Genomic DNA, 18,987 nt, shown 5'->3' on the forward strand with positions numbered 1-18,987 from the left:
TCCACATAAACTTCAGCTAAAGTAAGCCTCTTCCTTTCCATGATATCCAAAAGTATTGGTGATCAAATTATTGACTAAAAACAATATCCATTACTGTATCAGTTTTGCCAAACAGCATCACGGATGCGCTACAATTTATCTGATTACAGTGCAAAAGTAATGTTTTGCCGTGCACATGTCTATAGCTGACTAAGTGGATGAACAAGGCAAGTTAGGCATATAGGCTTTCGTCTAAGCGTCCTCCATTTGTTGAAACAGCTGCTAAATCACGCCACCTGTGCCTGGAAAACACGAAGTAATTTGATAGCCCCCACCTCCCCTACCCCCCCTGACACCTTGGTCCTTGGTCAGTGTGAAGGACTGTCACTCAAAGAAAATAGGACTTTATGGCCCAACAGCATTGACAGAATCTAAAAGAGGAGGGTGTTAGGGGTCTTTCCAGGAACACTTCTACATGAGTAATGTGAATTTTGTGGTAACTAAAGGCTTGCATATTTTGTGTTAGGTTACAAAGGAAAAGAAAGTGTGTTTTTGTACGACAACGTGAGCAAGCAAATAAAGAACTTTAAAAAGTATATAGAATGTTAGTAAACATGTCACACAGTTGCTTTGATGGTTATTGAATTTCTATTATAAAATCTGAATTTCTTATACCGGAAGCATGTTTTCAATGTACAGGCACAAGTGTTGTGGAAATTTACCCCCCCAAAAAAACAGCATATTCAGTGTGGGATTTCTGGCTAACAGTTGCACAAAGACAGCTAAAAATCAGTAAGCAGGTACTTTTAGTCCTAAGAAATTGTATGTCGATGGATGTACGAATATTTGATGCTATCAAGTGATTTATTTGAGTATGCCAGATTGGGTGCAGGTGCAGTAACCAGTTAATGCTGCTGATTAGGCTAGCTATTTTCTGTTTTGTTCATGTGCTCAGGTTGCATAATATACCAAGGATACTTTGTTGTACCGTTTCTGGAAAAGGGGGTTGGACGGGGTATGCAGAAGGGGTACTGACTTTATGCACTGCATGCCACTGAAACTTTACTATTAGCAGTTACCATAATAGCAACCAGGCAGTTGGTCATTCAAAGCAGGGAGAGCTAGGACAAGACTAAGCTGAACTGTGGCCTGCAGCAGCAACAACAACATGTCACAATGTGTGACTGAGTACACATACCAGCATGTTTCAGTAATACAAGCAGGGGGGGCTACAGGAGATCAGAAGAATATAGCTTTTGAGTACTGAATAGCAAGGAGTTTTTACGTGGGAGTTCCAGATCACAGAAGAGCATGACTGGCTGTGGTAATTGAGGCAGCCATTAGACAGTGTATTTCAATATAATAAACAATTAACCTCAATGTATTACTCAATAATGAAAATAAGTCCAAATGTGCACTTAACTGAGTAAAAATAAGATCCACCCCACATCTGTTCTACACTATAATGTCAGGGTTTGGTTAGAAGTGTGTTGTGTGGTGAAACCATTAACATTTCCAAATATGGTAAAATCCTGTCTCACCTCAGTGAGATCAATTCAACAAATAAGTCAAACACAGTGTGGCCTCCACTTGACCACAATGTCTTCCTGTTTGACAGCAGATCTCTAATCTGTCTGAACAATGCACCATATTACTTTATTTATTTATTTACACAGACTTGATTTACTGAAATCATCTAAAAATCTGAAGGAAATAAAAATGATCATGGGCAAAGTTATTATTATATACAATTACAATGAATGGGCTAGAGTGAATTTCATTTGAAATATTTTGGATCTATGGGATGGAGAGCCAATTAAACATTATAACATTGAGCCTTAAATGTGACAGAATCCAGCATTCTTCTAGTACCTTGAAAGCCACCATTTCTGAATGAAAATTTCTTTTTGTGCCTCATGGAACTTTTACAGTTAGGGTTTGTACTAAGAAAGTCATCAAGTCTGAATGTGGAACCAAACTAATGCAATTTCCTCCTAACACCCCAGTAATATGTTCTCATTAATGCAGCCTTAATAGGCATGACTAAAAAGAGACAACAACACAAGCTATGTGACTTTGCCAAACAGTATGGCAGTTGCAAAGCTGATAAATGGCTGATTACAGTACAGCTATTATAAAACTGCTGCAAGCTGCAGCAGGTTACCAGGCAAGATTTAGTTCTGGTTCCTCCCTAAACATAGAAGTTGACCAAAATGTGGCCAGCCTGGTTATCATCAAAGAGCTCTTATTCACACTAATGAAAAATCAAAATACAGGAAACAAGCCTCAAGCAAAAATTCAGGTAGAAAATGTTATGCTCTTTCATCAGTGTGAATGAATTGAATGTAAATGCTGATTTCTATCTGTAAAGCATATTGGGTTTGAAAAAGGTGCTATATAAATGTAACTATTAATTAATAAACTCTATCAAGGAATTAAAAACATCCAATAATAGTGGTACCATGAGACAATTTCTTTAAAAAGCACTATATTGAACACTGGAATTTTGCATTTATTTGCAATAATAATGCAGTAACTTACTGTGGAAAAGTAGTCAATGGTAAGGATGTTAACAAAAATAATGTCCATGGGTTAAGATTTTAATATAACAACAGAATTTTAATACATCTAATAATTGAAATAGTTTCCACCAGGAAATGTGTGTTAACATGCAGCACTGAAAAATCCAAAATTAAGTTAAAGCACATTAGTTTTATTCCTAAAATTAGAGTCAATGTCACAGAAAAGAAAACAAAACTAAACAGTGAAAATAAACAGTGGTTAGGTTGCAGCATGAAAATGCATATTTGTGCTCAGCAGGTGACTGAGACACGGTCAAAGCATGTGTTCCCACCTCACACAACCACACATGCACCTCATGGCTTATATGTAAATACCAAGTCTATATTTTAAATCCACAAAATAAGCCCTCAAGTATTTCAGATTGAATATGACCACACCCAGACAGACCATGTCAATGGAGGAAGCCCAGGTCACCCAGCTGGTCTTCTGAGTCAGTATAAACCTGATGCTGAAAAGCTGTCATGAACTCCCCGATTCCCCGAAACATAATAAAGCTGAAAAATGCCCATGCCCAAAAGGACCAACTCACCCCTGCCAACAGAAGCCCAGCTGACATACCCTGCTCCAGGCTTGGCATTTGTGTGGAACACTGAGTGGGTCACCCTTGTGCTTCCACTGAAAAAGGGGCAAGTTGTTGCAGGCAGCACTCATTCCAGATCAGACTCCAACAACGCGAGTGCAGTCTTGTTCTCTTTCTGCTATGCATATTGCTATGATAACATGTCACCCCAGGCCCTCTGAGAAAGCCTTCTTCTGATGATGCTGGGATGGATATACAGCTAGATATACTCAGGCTCTGAAATTGAGGGAAAAGATTTTAAAAAGGTTCCCATTGTCACTCACTGTAGTGTTGGAATTGGAACACGTTTTTGGAGAAGAAGAATCTGTGGAAGCACCAAAAACAATGGCACAGCATATTACAAAGAGGAGTCCTGCAAGGAAGTGGTTGCGATCAAGTCATAACGTGCTTTCCCATAATGAGAAGGGTTCGCCTCTCTGGAACATTACAGGCTAAGAAACGGACAGATCCACAGTCTACTCAAATGGGGGCAAAGTCAGGGAACTGTTGTAAAATGTTGTAAACCTCCCTTCTACAATAAATATTTATTTGTAGATATAATGTATGATGCAGTAACAAAATCTTGCAAAATCTTTAGAAAGTCCTGTCGCATGGGACTGAAAAAGAATGCTTTAACTTTTTACACCTTCAGGCTAATATTTCACCACCATTCCAGTAGAAAACATATATGCAAAAGACCTCTACCTAACCAAAAAGCAGCACTGTGCAATATTGAGACCAAATAAAAAACAAACACACAAATTACATATTTTACATAATTAAAAAGTACTGTAGAAAAATGTATTTATTCTGACATGACAAAGAACTAAGAGCTCATTAGCAATTTCTGAAATAAAACTGAAGAGAGAGCAGAGCCATTTTAAAATAAATATTTTAGGTACTTTCTCTGCTTCTTGCTGAGCCTTGACTTGCTCTGCTCAAAACCATGCTGTTTTTCTCAATTACAGCCTTGCAGAGGAAAGGAAACAAAGACCCAGGAATGCAGAGCCCTGCATCAAAGAACCAAATATAATAAGCTTCCTAATAAACAACCTATATTAACCCATTCTGCCTTCTCAATGATCAATTTCTCAATTGTTGCCTAATGTTTTGTAAACAGGTTACAAAATTCATGGCTAAAAATGTGAAATTGCTTTAGAGGGTACTTTTAATATGGTGAGTCTGGCAATCTCACCATAACTACTTTAACTTTGTAATGCATTCTGATTTAAAAAACAAAAAACAAAAACAAAACACATCTCATTTAAACTGTGAATAACCTTTATGAGGAAAAAATACAAGCAGTAAACTGCTTCCATTTCCCCTGCACTGATTGGAGAGAGGATAACAGAAGCCTTTCCAGTTCCTGAGAGAGCCACGACCACTACAGGTCACATGCTTCATCTGACCAAATGGAGCAAAACAGAGAACTGTTCATTCCTCTCCTTCACAGATGTGTAGTTGTGTACAGGAACTGTTTACAGGAAGAGACCAGGGGCCTTTTGTATTTGCAGCTTCTATAAAAGGAAATTCTGAACAAGGCTTCCTGGAGCGAGAAAAGCCGTCCTCCACTTCTTTTTTATTGGAGAGTGTAGACAAGAGGCCTCACTTTGGGTCAGACAAGAAAAGACATAGCTGGTCCTAAAGCCTTAGAACAGGTAAATACAATGGTTGTGCTCCCCAACATGACATTATCCATCTTTGCTCCTTGGAAATTAGAAGTTACAATATACTTTGATCTTCTACTTTTGTCTTATGGAGAGCGCTAATCCCATACTTACAAAAGAAACATACCCCAAAATCTGCAACCTAGCTAACCAAGCTTTGATGGCCCGTTTCACGGAGCATGTAGCTAGCTAGCTAACTAAAAAAAAAAACCTAACTAGAATATCATATAGTGTTAAACAAAAGTAGGTTAGCTGGTAGGTTTTTTTTGTTTATCTATAGATAGATTTTGTTTTGTTTACAGCTATCTCTCTCTCGCTCTCTCTTTAGTTAAAAAAATGAACGTAACGTTAACTGCGTAGATCTAGAGAGAGCGAGCTACGCAGTTAACGTTACGTTCAGCTTTTTAACTATTCACAAACCTGAACTAAGATAGCGAACCTAGGTTGCCTAGCTAGCACGCAAGTAAGTTGAAAATGTTATTAAGACCTCTAGCTACCCTAACCATTTAACATTAGCCAACGTTATCCTCGACTGAAAACGTGTCACGATGTCAGTACGAAGTCTACAAAATACATTAAATAAAATGTTTAATCATATAGAAACTAAGAGAAATCGGGTCAACGTACCTAGCTAGCTAGCATTTTGAACTTACCAGCAAAACTCCGTTGAACTCCACCGAAAGTCTTCAGTAAGGTAGCGGTGCGTTTCTGACTTTATCGGTGCTGTTTAACAAGAAGTATGATGACTTTGATTTTAAATTCCAATCTTTTTGGTTAACGTTTTGGTCCAGTTATCTTATCTTGTGCTTATAAATTATGTTAACCTACTAGCTAGCATAGCTAGCTAGCTAGCTAGCTGTCTGTCTGTCTTCCTGAGCCTGGGATACGTCTGCAGTACTGCTATGGCGGAGGTAAAGCGGAACTACCAGCCCAACCCAATCTTTATGTATTAGGAAGAGAAGCATATTTAGTTTAGCATTTTCAGCGTTTTCAACAATTTTCAAAATAGTCCTAAAATAAATGTAATCACCTAAAGACGTTTTGTCCATAAATGTTTTCGTCAAAATCAAACTATTAGGTCGTCAAAAGAGTTGAGTAGTCATGTATGATGTAAACCGCGGTCACCACGAACTGCACTTTATCAAGGCTCGTTCTACCCTGACGGCTTAAGTGCGCGCCTACATTTTGTTTTACGGTAGCCAGGTTGCGAAACGACGTTGGGGGAAGTTTCTCGCACTTTTGGTGCAGGCATTGAAAATCTGAAAGAAATGTGTTCTTCAGCTTAATTAAACATATCTTACTGATGTCTACTGAAGAAGATAATAAGGAAATGTGTTAAAATATATGTAGAAGAGAAAAGTCTTAAATTTGTAGGAAACTCAAACCTTCCCAGTTAAAATCTATTTATTTTCAGTAAATCCACTATATTTATAAAGATCACTTTCTCAGCTACTCATGATATGGTTTCCTTGTTTTCACTGTGACAAGGATGAGAAATTATATAGCAATATTGTGTGAATGGCTAATCAGTTCACTAGAGTATATTTTAAAATTTCATAAACACAAATCAATTTCTTATCAATTCATTCCTCTATATTCTTAGAGGAACACTTTCATTTTCACAGTATGCTGTTTAAGTGCTTTTACTGTGGGAATTTGGAGTATCGGGATGGCAATATCCTAGTAAATGTCTGTTTGGTTCCATAAATGCAAGGCATTTGCAATAATGGGATGGCAAATTTCTGTTAATTGTCTATTCAGTTCCATATATGCAACATTTGAAGCTCTATAAAATACACAAATCCATTTTTTATCAGATCACTCTAGTATGTTCATGAAATAAACTTTGTCATGTACCCATGGTATGATTTTCAGTCATTTTTACTGTAGGAATTTGGAATAATGGGATGGCAAATTTCTGTTAATTGTCTATTTGGTGCATATATGCAGCATTTGAAGTTCTATAAAATACACATATCAAATTGTTATTAGATCACTCCAATAAATTCTTGAAATAAACTTTCTCATGTACCCAAATCTATTTATTTTCAGTAAATCCACTATATTTATAAAGGCCACTTTCTCAGCTACTCATGATATGGTTTCCTTGTTTTTACTGTGACAAGGATGAGAAATTACATAGCAATATTGTGTGAATGGCTAATCAGTTCACTAGAGTATATTTTAAAATTTCATAAACACAAATCAATTTCTTATCAATGAATTCCTCTATATTCTTAGAGGAACACTTCCATTTTCACAGTATGATGTTGAAGTGCTTTTACTGTGGGAATTTGGAGTATTGGGATGGCAAAATCCTAGTAAATGTCTGTTTGAAGTTCTATAAAATACACGTATTAAATTGTTATTAGATCACTCCAATAAATTCTTGAAATAAACTTTCTCATGTACCCACAGTATGACTTTCAGTCAGTTTTACTGTAGGAATTTGTAATAATGGGGTAGCTAAATCTTGTGGAATGTCTATTCGATTTCATATATGCTACAACTTTAAAGATCAGTAAATACGCCAAATCAGATTGTTATTAGATTACTAAATTCTTTAAAGACATTTTCTCATATAACCATAGTATCACTTTCAGTCATTCTTACTGTAGGAATTTGGAGTAATGGGGTAGCAGATTCCTTTTAAATGCCAATTCGGTTCCGTATATGCAATATTTGAAGCTCTATAAAATAATCCAACTAAAGTGTTATCAAACTAGACCACAAAAATTTTTAAATACACTATCTTAAGTTCCTGTGGTATGACTTTTAGTCAATTTTCCTGTAGAAAGTTATGGGATGGCAATGCTGTAGGAGTTATGGGATGGCAATATCCTGTTAAATGTCTATTCAGTTCATTAGATTTCACTATTCCCTGTATGCACAATGTAACTTTTGAGTACTTTTACTGACCAAATTTAACGTTTTGGGATGGCAAACTTATGTAAATTGTCTGTTTGGTTCTATAAATGCAATTTTAGAAACTTTAAAATAAACAAATCAAATTGTTATCACACTACTATATTTCTGAAAAACACTTTCCCTTATAGTCAGCATATATCTTTTAGTCATTTTTACTATAGATATCTGGATTAATGTGATGGCAAAATCCTGCAAAATGTCTATTTCATTAGGCTATTAGAACAAATAATAGATGGATGAAGTTGGACAACATGGGCCTAATGCAATGCTAGTATAGAGCATGCGCAATGATACAAGCCATATGAAGGGCATGAGGAAACTGCTGATTAGAAGGCTTTTATCCACACTCACAGACAAACAATTAGTTAACCAGCATTCAAATATTGTAAAATGAAACATGCTCTCTGTCGATTGTTGGTCATTGTTTGTTTATTCGCTGATGTATGTACAACATACGTGTGGTCATTGTTAAATGTTGATGTAGCCTGTGTCTAATTTAATGTTTAAGTTATGTCCTTCGTCAATGTTTTGTAGGAGTTACACTGTTGTCGTTTGTGTTTTATGTAAATAAATCTTTCATCATTTCAAGGTAGTCTGTGCATCTTGCTCCATGCCCATCGGCACACACTCACATCTGAGAAAGAATGTAATGTGGACATTATTATTAGTTACATTTATATAGCACCTTTATCATACTCAATGCTTTACACACACTATACAAACACAGGCCACATTCATACAGGATACCAAATATACATTAAAGAGGATTTTGCCATCCGATTACTTCAAAGTCCTACAGTAAAAACACATCAGCGTCAGACCATGGTTACAGGACAAAGGATATTTCAAGAATCTGATCTGCTAAAAATTTAATTTGTCTATTTTATAGAGCTTCAAATTTTGCATTTATGGAACTGAATAGGCATTTCATAGGATTTTGCCATCCCAATATCCCATATTCCCACAGTAAATGCATTTCACCATCATATTGTGAATATGTTGGAATGTGTTCTCCAAGCGTATATAGGAGTTTTTTGTGTTTTTATGGAATTTGAAAATATACTCTAGTGAACTTATTACCAATTTGTGCAATATTGCTATGTAATTTCTCAACCTCCTCACGGTAAAAACAGAAATCTTATTATGAGTAGCTAAGAAAGTGATTTTTATAAATATAGTGAATTAAACTGACAAGAAATAGATGTTAACTGGGAAGGTTTGAATTTACAACAAATGAAAGACTTTTCTCTTCTACATATGTTTTAAAACATTTTCTTTTGATGAATTAGATCTTAGTAAAATATGTTTAATTAAGATAAAGAAAACATTTATTTTGGAATTTCAATGTCTGCACTAAAAGTGCGAGAAGCTTTCCCATTATGTCGTTTCACAACCTGGCTACCGTAATGAAAAAAAAAATTAAAATGTAGGCGCGCACTTAAGCCGTCAGTGTAAATAGCGCGACCGTGCAGATGGCGTGACCGCGGTCAATGGTATATACTGTAAAGAAAATGTCTGTAAGAGGACGAAAACGGAGTTTAAAAGCTTCAACTGCCATTAAAATGTTTTGTTTACACTTTAGAAAAAAGGTAAACGGGAGGGAACCGAATTTTCAGCCCACACAGCATTCAAGTCTTACTGAAGAGGAATAAGGAAACACGAATGCTGCGTTGGGAAAACCATACTTGTATACTGCATACTGCGCCACAGTACAGGATCCAGTAAAAGTAACATATAGGGCGGATCTCAACGCAAAACTTAATCCTCGTTTCCTTTCTCTGCATCCTTTCTTAGGGCTTCCCTCAGATGGGGGAAAAGATGTAAAGACAGAGGTAAGAATTAATTTAAGGAATTAATTTAAGAATTGACGTTTTTGTTGTTTTTGTTCACTCCGTCGTCATTTTCATGCAATACCACTTGTTGATGTTGTGAGGCATAGATCTGTCACTTGACCTCTGTGGACTTGCCGATACCCAAAATGCGCTATTTTAGTCATACACCCGACGTGTACACGAAACGAGATTCAGAAGGACACGCTTGGTCTGTGCATTTACAAACAACATATTCTATACATACAAACTTCTCAGAGTCCAATTTTGAATACGTGAAAGAGTGGTTTTGAATTGTATTTAAACACAGGATGTATTATTAATAAATGACCATACTCTTTCTTGTGTTCAAGAAAACCAAAAGGTGCATTCTTAAAAGTAAAGACTAGATTGGGATATATACATTTATTTATAAAAGCAAGAATGTCAGAACAAATTTTAGCAATATTGGTACAGTACGCAAAAGCTGTTCATCTTTACCTTAACACTAGTTTAAATCACAATCTCAGTGGTATAGGATGATTTAGTAACGTAACTACCTATAGCTAGCTAAAGTTATGCTATTAGGGGGAAAAAATAAAAAGATAAATAGAAATTATATATATATATATATATATATATATATATATATATATTATATATTATATATATATAATGTGTTTAATATATTTATATTTAATGTTAGTTTAATATATTTATATTTAATGTTAGTCTAAGTGAAAACAGTCTGTTCTAACATTTGCAATAAGTACATCGCTACTTTTCGTTCCTTTATTACGCTGTGAAACAGCGTTTCAAGGCATTGCAACTGTGTTCTTTATGTTTTATATACACTGAAACAGCGTTTCAATGTCATGCAAGTAAAGAAGAAACTTTCAAAGATTAGTTTAAGTGAAAACAGTCTGTTCTGTCATTTGATATATGTACATTGCAACTCTTTTCATTCCTTTATTACGCTGTGAAACAGCGTTTCAAGGCATTGCAATGGCTTTAAACACTGTTTCAGGGCAAGACATTGTGTTTTCAACTAATATGTCATGCATGTTAAGAAGAAACTTTCAAAGATTAGTTTAAGTGAAAACAATCTGTTCCATAGTTTGTAATAAGTAGATTGCAACTGTGTTCTTTATGTTTTATATACATTGAAACAGCGGTTCAAAGCATTGTTAGTGCCTTAAACATTGTTTCAGGGCCAGACATTGTGTTTTCAACTAATATGTCATGCATGTTAAGAAGAAACTTTCAAAGATTTGTTTAAGTGAAAACAATCTGTTCTATCATTTGCAATAAGTACATTGCAACTGTGTTCTTTATGTTTTACATACATTGAAACAGTGTTTCAAAGCATTGCAATGGCTTTAAACACTGTTTCAGGGCAAGACATTGTGTTTTCAACTAATATCAACTAATGTCATGCATGTTAAGAAGAAACTTTTTATATATATATATATATATATATATATATATATATATATATATATATATATATAAAATGTGTACATTTAATGTGTTGACTATGTAAAATCAGTGAAGCCATTCTCATATCTGTTTTTTTTAATATTGAACAGCAAGTAATTTATCTAGTCTGCACACAAATGCAACATTAGGATGGCAGTTCTAATATCAGCTATCCTATTACTATGTTAGGAAGGTATAACCAGTCTGGTAAAGTTGCCCTTAATGGCATTCTGGGAATAATTTAAAGGGCCAGAGTGTAGACTCTAAGGGTTCTATTGGTGTATCATATTTAGAATAATGTTTTCATGAGTGTATAATCACCTGAAACTAAGACTAAGTTTACACTTCTTTGTTTTGTCATTCCAAAATTCTTCTGTATACTGGAATTTCTACTTCATTCAAGAATAAAAATGCAGTCTTGAAAATTAGTTGAAGAGAATAGCTGGTCCCATTCTTTATTGCAGGTCAACGTTTAAAAGCATTATTGAGGTATCCTCTGGAGAATGTCTGATACTCACACAAAGAACCCAAATTTTTATACATTTACATTTACAGCATTTAGCAGACACACTTATCCAGAGTGACTTATGAAAGTGCTTTGTCAATTACTCATAGCCAGCAGAGTAGGTTAGAGTCCAAGATACCAATGAACTAGAATACTGCAGAATACAGGGATCAATGCTGATGCCTAGAAGTACAAAATACATAAGGTCCATGTTAGACAGTGATAAGTGCAATAAACAATAAGTGCTAGAGTTTGTCATGCCACACACCTGAGAAACTTGAAAGATTCTTTTAACTCACAAGCTTCTGAGTGTTACTTTCTGTTGTTTTTTTATTATTAAATTCTATTATTGTTTGGTGTTTCTTTCCACTTGTGTCTTGCAATTCAGTGCAATTCAGTTCACTGGTGGGCAGCAGTAGGCCCAAAGGGGCCAGACTGCACTTCTGATTTTCATTTTGAAGAAATGTTTGTAATGTGAGTGCTCTGATGTTGCACCATCAGCATGTTCTGTGTTGTCATTAGAGACTACATAGTGATGTGTTTTCATGATGCATTTTTGTCTGTTTTGTAACTGATAGACTGTTGCTCAGATATTTGTAAAGGTGCTATGGTACATTCTTCTGCAGTATATCTAAATGTAATGTTTAATGCTGTAACAAAACTGATTGAACACCTGAAGAGTTTCATACTTAGCTGAAGCAATGGACACGGCCCAATAGAGCAGGGAGAACGTAGATCTGCTTTGGACATGCCTAGAGTAAGCAAAGAGGAGGTACTGACCAAGTCCAACACAGCTAATAATTCATGTGGAGCAGGTCAAGAAATTCAACTTATTCCAGCAGAGGGAGCCATTTAGCACCAGCAGAGAGCAGCAATATAAGAATCAATATATGTCCAGGAGAGAATGATTTATTATGAAATATGAGGGAAATAGTTTACATATAGTTGAGATAATCACACACACACATATATAGGGTTAGGGTTTATATATATATATATATATATATATATATATATATATATATATATATATATATATATATATATATATATATATATATATATGTGATAGTATTGTGGGAAAAGGTACGTTTTCACTCAGGCTTTGAAAGAGCAGATGATACAGACTCAGATATACATCTGTGTTTTTTCTGTGTACAATTTGAGCTTGGATGGCGAATCAGTCCCACTGGATACTGAAACACACATCGTACCAGATCCAGAACTTTTACTACCACTCTTTATCAAGGACAGTTAATCTGAAAGGGACTCAGATAAGCACAAACACACTGGTTAACACTACCCAGGTAGCTGTGGGCCCTATATTGGTTTTAAGGATTTTTTTCTTTTAGAATTTTTAGAGCTTCTTTTACTTTTTTTTAATCTTTTTTATTGTACTGGGATAAATCCCTCAAGAGTCACATGCATTTGTAATAAATCCATATTCATTTCATGAACACTGTCTCCCCCTTTTCTGGAGCTAGTAAATACTAGTGTGTTGCAAATAATAGTGCTTTCTGCGTTGTTCCTGGTCTTGCTTCCATCTGCTTCCTTGTTTTGTTTTATGTTATGCACCCTTGTTTCATTCCTGCCTGTTATTGTTTTCTCTTTTTTCTAGTTGGTCGCCATTAGTTCTTTTATGTTTTGTATGCCTTATTGTCTGTCTCTGTAAATTCCCTTGGTTGTCACCTTGGTGAGTTTAAGTATGGTTACCCTGCTCGTTGTGTTCGTGTTGGCAGTTATTTGTTGTTGGCTTTTCCCTTTATTGTTCTCATATGATTTGTGTTTCTTTTTGTTCTTAAGTCTGTACTGCTTCTGCTTGTTGCTTTTTTAATTCCTAAATTCCTCTATATGCTGGCATAATCATTTCTTTCTCATTCACAAATAAAAATGCAGACTTGAGAATTAGTTGAGAACGATAACTGATCCTGTTCCTTATTGTAGGTCAAAGTTAAAAAGCATTATTGAGGCACCCTCTAGAGAATGTCTGACAATCACACAAGGAGATGATGAACCTTAACAGAGGCCTTACACAGAGGTCTACACAGGCATACCCAGTGTACTTTGCCAACAGAGGCCTCTATAGATCATTTTATAAGTATATAGAATTTCAATGATCCTTTATGTTTTATGTTATTAATAATCAATGTTTAAATCTCTCTTTTCCTAAATACTCTTATTACCTCATTTAATACAATCACTTTGACTTGTCTGGTTCTATCAGCTACCACGTTACAGTCTCGCACCTTCTCTGCTGCCGCTGATACAATTATTCTTGATTGAAGTTGCATAATCAACAACCTTGATTAAACTGATTACCATTAATTTACATTAACATAATTATGCTAGACTGATCAAATTATGTATTCCAAATGCCAAGAAGAGATGCACAATGATATTGCATACATTTGTTACATTTGTATTCATAAGATGTTCATATTTTTATATATATATTTTTATATTTTTAAAAGAAAGGGAATTAAGGGATTTAATAAAAAGCTAATTAAAAGCTTTGAGGAAATAGACAACTGTGATTACACTTGATTTTCTAAAAAATCAGTTTTATGATGTGATTATAAAAGTGATGAAGTGATGTAATCCAAACGTAAGCCATGTAAAGGTTACATATGAACTCTATTCCCTGAACTAAACTTGGACCATATTGTCCCTTCCAAGCTCTCGCGCTTTGCCTGCCTGATAAAAGCCTCATTCTGTCCTGAAGCACAGGAGCTGTGTATCAATATTCCAGCCACTGTGGCGCTCACAATTCAACTGCAATTCAACTGCATTTGCAGTTTACTGTAATCAGCAGATGACTACTGTTCGTCAATATGGAAAATTGTAGAGTGGCATAGGTTGCTTGTTGGTTTGTCATAAAGAACAACTTTCCATTTATGAATGAGCTCCATTGCTTCTTCTATCATGTCCTGGTTCAGTCGACCTTGAAAGATTCCTTAATTGCCCTCTTGATGCAGAGGCATTGTTCTTTTCAGTGAGGGGTCCTCCTTCACAGCCCTGCAAAAAAAATAAATAAACATAGATCTCTCAATAAATATGGGAACATTTGAAAAAATTCTTATGTTCACATTCAGACCACATTCACCAATAGTTTGCTTTTCCACCAATCCCTTAAATCAATTATGAAAGTATTAAAACTGCCATTATTATTTCCTCTTTCAAAATCTAGTTTTGGCTATTAGCTTCATCTTGAGCAGTACAATTCTAACCTGTTCAGTAACTATGAATGAGTGAATGAACACAAATGGAATTCATAGTTTCCTGTGGAAAAAATGAAATGAAATTATCATTTTTCAGTTAATAGCATGATTCCATTTCAGGTTCTTTAGCAAAGACTCCATTCAATTCCTTCACATGCATATAGCCTCTATTTCAGATAGTAATTTCAATTTCATTGAATGATGGAGTACAAACTTTAAACTGAATTACTCCAAATGTAAAAAGAGTTTAGATCAGCAGTGACTGCAGACTTTATTGCTGGTATGGAAAGGCCAACAGTGTCTAAGGTATTTTTACCTGTATGTACAAGAAAACCTTAATTAACCATGGCATGTTAGTCCTGTAAAACTGTTTAGAAAAGTAGTTAAAATGTTACATTTCCCAAGTTGTTGTTTTTTTTAATTTCAATTAGCAAGTTAAGTTTAATTATAGAAGAACTTAGAGGAATCTAAAAAAATGTTTTACTGTGGGTAAATGTGTTTTTTTCAGGTGTAGTTTGCCTACGAATTGTTCAGCATGCAGACGTGTAGCCTCCTCCAAGTGTGTCACGGAACACTCACCTCCGCGAGTCACGTGGTTTGGCCCACCACGTGCAGTGAGAGGATCTTGTTCGTAACTACACCTGCACACACCTATATTGTGTTGGTCTTTGTGTATTTAAACTCTTTTCGTTGTGTGCAGTGAGGTAGTGTGTTAGTGTTAAACGGTATTGTGTAATCGTGTTTGTTTAATGTTAACTGTATTGTGTTCATGTTCATCATTTGTGATGCATGTGAGCACCGTTGTTTTTATATATCAATAAATGTTTGTCCACGTTGCTGGAGCCTGTACATCCTGCCCCTCGGCACTCGGGCCACACACGTTACAGAATGACCAACCTCCACAGGACGCCAACTCCTGCACCAAAAAAACGGACTTCCTGTACATGACAGACATTGCTGGACCCAGCTCTTCATTTATCATTATTTGGTTCTTTAGTAATGCGTTATGAGCTTTGGATGTTTTTACAACTCATGTATGAGCTGTCTACAATACTCCAGGAGCAAGCCTATGTCACGTGGCGAATAAACCAGCAAGATTACTACTAAACTGAGTTGAGTGTGGCTCGCGTCTCCTCCGCATGCTTCACAGGCTTCTCTCTACCTGTCCCAAAGCTCTGCTCATCTGGGTTGTAGTGTAAATAAAATAACCCTAATTCCAAGCGTTACACTCTCCAGAAATGGAGGGGAGCACACCCAGGAATTTCTTTGGGGGCGGAGCTAAGGCCATCAAGCCTGGGCCGAGGAGAGCTGAAGGGCACCACAGCGACCAGAAAGAGGGAGGTTGGGTGAAGCCATTGGGATCTCCAGAGGGCAGAGCTGAAGCTTGAGTCCCTTCCCTTCAGCGGACTCGCCAGCGAGACTGGGAGGGTCTGCCCAAAGCCCCAGAGGCAAACCGCCTCTGGGACACTCCTAGAAAGGCAGGCGAAAGGAGGACTGTTTGGGAGGGTGGCACGTCTGGAACCAGGGTGGACGTGCACCTCTGCGTGTCCGTTGAGGCCACGGACGTGTCAAGGCACCTGCGCGGACAGCGGGCGCCACATCACAGCGCCTTAGGTTTGTGTATGGATGCTATTGTTTATGTTAATGCCTTTATGTCTACAGGCGCAACGTCGTTGGGAGTGTACTGGACTACCTTGAGAGAGGAAGGGAAGTTGCCTTTCTCCCTCTTTCTGCGAGGTCTGCCTTGCTGGTGGCACCTGGCCCGCCTGGTACTGGCTGGGCACCGGGCATGGCCATGCTTTGTTTGTTGCCCAGAGGTTCGCGTTCTATGGAAGGTCGCGATGGGAGCCGCGCCCCTTGGGAGGGGGTTCTATCACTCGCCTCAGCAAGTCACGTAGTTTGGCCCGCCACATGCAGTGGGAGGATCTTCTTCGTAACCACACCTGCACACACCTGTATTGTGTTAGTCTTTGTGTATTTAAACTCTTGTCATTGTGTGCAGTGTTGTCAGTCATTGTTGAGGTACCATGTTAGTTCATGTTCATGAACTAACATTACATGTCTGTAATGCGTGTGGCCCAAGTGCTGAAGGGCGAGGGGAAGGACGCACAGGCTCCAGCGATGTGGACAGACATTTATTAATACATAAAGACAACGGCACTCACATGCATTACAAACAATGAGGATGAACACAACACAGTTAACATTAAACAAACACGATAAACACATACATTTAACAGTGACAAGAACATTTAACTTTAACACTAACACACTACCTCAACAATGACCAACAACACTGCACACAATGACCAACACAATACAGGTATGTGCAGGTGTGGTTACAAACAAGATCCTCCCACTTGACCAAACAAATCCAGGCAACATATTTAGTAGGTGTGGGATTGCTTTTCTTTTCTTTCTTTTTTTCTTATTCTGTGTTCATACACTTTCAGTGATTCATATACCCAGAGCCTCATTAGGTACGACAAAGTAAGGGAAGCTAATGATGGTTTTGATCAGCTTTGATCACTAAATATTGGTTCTATCAGACTCTTAAAGACTTAAGTAATCCCAATAGATGTAATAATACCATATATTTTAAATTAAATTAAAGTGATGCCTGAGGGGAATGTGTAAGTGGGAGGGGGAATGATTGACATTTGTCAATCAATCAAAAACAAGCAATAAAATATTTTGACGGAAGGTGTTGCAAGATTCTTAAAGACTTAAGTAATCCCAATAGATGTAACTATATATATATATATATATACACACAATACTCAGAAATTCACAAGGTACACAACACAGACAGTGGAGTTGATTGATGAGGGAAAGATGTAGGTTAAAGTCATTAACCTGCTTAGCTTCCAAGGGGAGGTGAGATCAGGCCTGCTTAGACTGGTGTGGCTGCAACCCTTAAAATTATAGTCAGGTTTCCTATGCCTAACAAATGAGATCACTGTCCAAACTAACAGATAGTTGTTTTTGTTTTTTTATTAATCACTGCACTTCACATGTGAACATGTTAGCTGGAAATTAAATTAAAGTGAAGCATGAAAAGCTTACAGCACATGGTATTCACAGGCAATCTCCTTTCCAGGTACTAACAAGGCCCAAAGCTGCTTGGCATCTGAGGTCCAAGGAGAGCTGGCATTCTCAGGCTGGTGCGGCCTTAAGCATTTGATGTATAGTCAGATTGCCTATACATAGCAAATGAGATCACTGACCAAAGTATCAAGATTTTTAAATTAATTACTGCACTTCACATGTGAGCAGGAAATTAAATTAAAGTGACACATGAAAGGCTTACAGCAGATGGTATTCTCAGGCAGTCTTCCATCCACCTATTAAACATGCCCTAACCTGCTTAGTTTCTAAGAGAAGAGAAGACTAGCCACACAAGTTGGTGCGGCCATAAACCTTTAAACGTCGTCAGATTTCCTATTCATAGCAAATGAGCTCACTGACCAACCTAACAGAGTTTTTTTAAATTAATCACTGCACTTCTCATGTGAACATGTTAGCTGGAAATTAAATTAAAGTGATTCCTGAGGGAAAGTGGGTGGGGGGATGATTGACAAATGTCAATCAATCAAAAACATATCATTTTGACACAAGGTGTATGCTTTTCTCTGTGATATTAATCACAATAAGTGTAAATCATAAAGAGGAATTTCTTTACAAAAATTAGATATTTGATAAACATATTCAGCAATGTATCTTGAAGCAAAAATATCTTTCTCATATTAAATTAATGTAATAACATGATATTAATCTGTGATAATGGACTTGGTAATAAAATAGAGACAGACCAAACCATGGATTTTAATAACAGTTGTGAAATAAATTAGAGTAAGTTTAAAACAGGAGAGAATAAATAGGATTGCCATGGTTAGAAACAGGTGACATTAATAATCTCATTAATAAGGCGAAGAGGATCTGGTGAGGTTGTGCCAGGGAAGCCGGGAGTTGTAATTATGAATTGGGGGCGATAGTGTGACAATATGAAATTAATATGATGCCACATATTATTAATCTGGGATGATAAAATACAGACAAGCCAAACCCTGCCTAAAATCCAGCACAATCTACAAATGCTCATAAGTGATCTACAAACTCGTTAATATTCACAGGAACATAACACATGGACTTTATTGTCTTCATTACTGCTTTATTTCACACACCAAACCCCTCCTACTAAACTTTAAAATGTTGGCTTCAGACAAAAAAAAAAAAACCTTATGTTTAACCCTTTTAAATA

At 36.5% G+C, this 18,987-nt stretch overlaps 1 protein-coding gene and 1 long non-coding RNA gene across 7 annotated transcripts in view; one reads left to right on the top strand and one right to left on the bottom strand.

Annotated features, from left to right (window-relative positions):
• The window catches only part of pak2a (p21 protein (Cdc42/Rac)-activated kinase 2a), a 27,010-nt gene extending 21,063 nt beyond the window's left edge, over positions 1 to 5,947 (bottom strand). For 2 of the 6 annotated variants that reach the window (XM_027013291.2, XM_027013284.2), the window contains exon 1: positions 5,819 to 5,947. The gene's annotated coding sequence lies outside the window, so the exon portion shown is untranslated. Of the gene's footprint in view, positions 1 to 5,441 lie in introns of all 6 variants that reach the window. The other 4 variants (XM_035519706.1, XM_027013265.2, XM_027013275.2 and 1 more) reach the window with 3 other exon arrangements.
• Positions 547 to 15,383, top strand: LOC113579401. The gene is made up of 3 exons (XR_003410867.2): positions 547 to 4,779; positions 9,511 to 9,548; positions 15,235 to 15,383. It is a non-coding gene; the product is annotated as an uncharacterized LOC113579401 (long non-coding RNA).
• Positions 15,384 to 18,987: the final 3,604 nt, after the last annotated feature.

Source organism: Electrophorus electricus, chromosome 19, assembly GCF_013358815.1.
Source record: "Electrophorus electricus isolate fEleEle1 chromosome 19, fEleEle1.pri, whole genome shotgun sequence".
In the NCBI taxonomy this organism is placed as follows: domain Eukaryota; kingdom Metazoa; phylum Chordata; class Actinopteri; order Gymnotiformes; family Gymnotidae; genus Electrophorus; species Electrophorus electricus.